Genomic DNA, 3,461 nt, shown 5'->3' with positions numbered 1-3,461 from the left:
ATTGAGCCCCATGTCCGGCTCTCTGCTCAGTGGAGAGCCTACTTCTCCCTCTCCCTCTGCCTGCTGCTCTACCTGTTTGTGCTCTCTCACTATAATAAATAAATTAAAAAATCTTTTTTAAAAAAGTGAAAAGGCAAGCCACCGAATAAGAAAATACATTTGAATACATATATCTTAAGTAGAACATTTTAACCAAAATATAGAAAGAACACTTACAATTCTTTATTAAGAAGACAACTCACTAAAAAAGAAAAGACAACTCACAAATACAATGGGCAAAATAGTTGAACAATTAAAAAATTACATAAATAGTAAAATATAATAAATATATAAAGATATTTTTAAAAATATAAAAATAGTTAATATAAACATATAGTAGTAAGGATATAATCAACATCAGCTACTCCTAGAGAACATGAAAATTAAAACCACAATGAGAAATGAATACACAGTCACAGAATGATTAACATTTTAGAGGCCCCAAATTACGTATTTGGCAAGTATTTGCAACAACTGGAACTCTCCTGTGCACGTGTTGCTGGTGGAAGTTTAAAATGCTCTACAGGGGTCAGGGCCTTTGTCTTTCTCTCCCTGCAGGTAGGGGGCTGCCCAACGGACCTAGTTGGTGTTAGCCTGGCATGAGGTTGCCGGCCCCTGGGGGGCTTGCTCAGGTCAATTTTTCCATAACTTTATGGAGAGAAGGGACTTCGAGGCGTGGCTTGTTAACATTTCTGTTACATTTCTTTCTCGGAAGAACTGGCAAAAAAAAAAAAAAAAAAGAAAAGAAACTCTGGGGGCACCTGGGTTTCTCAGTGGGTTAAGCCTCTGCCTTTGGCTCAGGTCATGGTCCCAGGGTCCTGGGATCGAACACCACATTGGGCTCTCTCAGCAGGGAGCCTGCTTCTCCCCCTCTCTCTGCCTGCCTCTCTGCCTACTTGTGATCCCTCTCTAGGTTAAATAAATAAAAAAAAAAATCTTTAAAAAAAAATTCTGGATCACTGGATTAGTCTGAGTGGGGCAGTCCAGCCCAGGCATCTATCTCTCCAATTACTTGGGATACTTCCTCAAACTTCTTCCCCTGGAGCTCAGTTTTTATTTGTTAAAATGGTTCGGTCCTCAGTCTCCATGTAAAAATTTGAGTTGGCACATAATGATTCTGTTCAGGACGCCTTGCCCTGGAAGAAAGTTTGTTTGAAAGCCTATTTGAGAATGAAGCAACTGGAACCTTGAATCCTTTGAGCCCTCATCATTAATGGGACACACCGCCAGAGGGTATGCACTTGACCACAAAGATGGCTTTCTCTGCACAGGGTCAGACGACTTGTCTGCAGAGCTGTGGGAAGTGAGCACAGGCCAGTGCATTTATGAAATCCAGACCCGCAACTGGGCAGCAGTGAACTGTGATGAACAGAAGCTTGGGACGGGCTCCTCTGAGAACACTGTGGCTTGTTGGCAATGGAGTTCTGGAAGCCAGGACCCAGCGCTTCCGGGGTCACGAGGGGGCAGTGTTTAGCATTGACTACAAAGATGAACTGGGTATCTTGGTGAGTGGCTCTGAAGATTTCACTGGGAAAATATGGACTTAATCTGCTGGGATGAGCCTGAACACACGCACTGATGCATGGAATGGGTCACCAAGGTGATTCTGCAGGAGTGTCAAGTCAGATCTCTTTTGCACAGCCCTGGAGACTACATACTCTGAAGTGTGGACAACTATGAGATCAAGATTTGGCCAGCTGGGAGAGAAATCAACTGCAAGTGCTTAAAGATGTTTGTCACTGAGGCTAGAAGTATCTGCCTACCGCCAAGACTTCAGTATGATGGCACATACATTGTAGTTTGGCTGTGCAGGACTTAGTCGGTTGTGATATTCTCAGGGTCAGTGGACTCCTGAGACAGCAAACATGGCCTTGCGTGGCTTTGGAGATATATTTGTCCCATTGTTTGACTACTGTTCCCTGTATATCATAGACTTGCAGACAGAGAACCTGATTAGCCACTGGCCTCTGCCAGAGTACAGGAAGTCAAGGAGAGGCTTGAGCTTCCTGGTGGACAAAGCGTCCTGGGTCAATGGACTGTATGGGCACCATGACACGGGCTTGGGCTTTGCCACCAGCACGCTTGACCACAGGATTCATTTGATGTTGTGGAAGGAGCATAGCCCACATCTCCGGCTGACCACCGTTGACTAAGTTTGGGTGTGGGGGCTGTGGGTGTTCAGTGCCACCTCTAAGGCAGTGGATGGCATGAACCAAAGTTCTTACCTAACAGTTTCATCATGGTGCAGTGCACAATCCTTTATCTGTGTTTGCCAGGGGACCAGGGCTTGGGGCAGGGAAGGGCTCGTTTTCTTGACATACAGCACAGCATGCTAACGGGGTACACCATTGACTTCATTTGTACTTAGCTCTGTTGGTCAGTATAGGAGGATGCATTTTGGATTCATCTTTCTTGAATATTAGTTTGAAGTAAAGAAAGTTCTATGGTTCATTAACCTGCTTGTTGGTTGCCCATAAAACACATTCTGCCTGAAAAATAACAAAAAAATAAATAAAATACTACTACCAGTTTGGATATCATTTTAGCTATTTTTTATCAAGTAAAACATACGTTTTCCATATAATCCCACAATTTCAATCTTAGGTATATCCATAAGTTTAAAGAATCCCTGTCTTCTCACAAAATATATGTGTAGCCATTTTCTGTTGGTGCTTTGATATTTGCATGGGGGAATGAGGAATTGGAAATTCCTCGTCTGCTATTTTGCTCCTGGTTTGTTTGCCATAACTATACTGTGATATAATTTCAAAGCAGTTTTATTTATAATTGTCAAAAATTGGGGAAAAAATCCAAACATTTCTCACCAAATTGTGAGTGTGTAAACAAATTGAAGTGTATTTGTCCAATGGAATAGTACTAAGTGATAAAAAGAAAGAAATTATTGATACATTTAATTAAATGGTTGTATCTCAGAAATATTATGCTGTACAAAAGTAGCTATACATAAAGCACATATAAGGTATGATTCACTTTATGCGAAATTTTAGAAGAAGCCAATTGAATCTTTAGTGACAGAAAGCATATTAGTACTTGTCTAGGGCTAGGATTGTTGGGGAAATTGACTGAAAAGATTTAAGACAAAACTGTTGGAGTGATGGAAGTATTTTCCATATTGAGTATCATAGCGGTTATACAGATATATACATTTGTCAAAACTCATCTGAAACTATACACATAAAATGTCTATATTTTATTTCATGTAAATTGTACCCCAATAAAGTGGATATAATATCACAAATCATTAGGGAAATGCAAATGAAACCCATTGCATTTAGTATGTTGCAATTAGTATGATGTATCTGTCAGAGTTCTCTAAGGAAACAGGGCCTATAGGATGTATAGGAGTGATTGGGTGATTGATTTTAAGGAACTGGCTCACAAGACTGTAGAGACTGGCAAGT

General features: G+C 40.9%; 1 pseudogene; it reads left to right on the top strand.

The window, feature by feature from the left end:
- Nucleotides 1-691: 691 nt before the first annotated feature.
- Nucleotides 692-2,192, top strand: LOC111157216 (annotated as a pseudogene).
- Nucleotides 2,193-3,461: the final 1,269 nt, after the last annotated feature.

This window comes from Enhydra lutris, unplaced genomic scaffold (assembly GCF_002288905.1).
Source record: "Enhydra lutris kenyoni isolate GAN:26980312 unplaced genomic scaffold, ASM228890v2 scaffoldscaffold53, whole genome shotgun sequence".
Lineage (NCBI taxonomy): Eukaryota > Metazoa > Chordata > Mammalia > Carnivora > Mustelidae > Enhydra > Enhydra lutris.
This window is presented reverse-complemented; position numbering and strand designations above follow the sequence as displayed.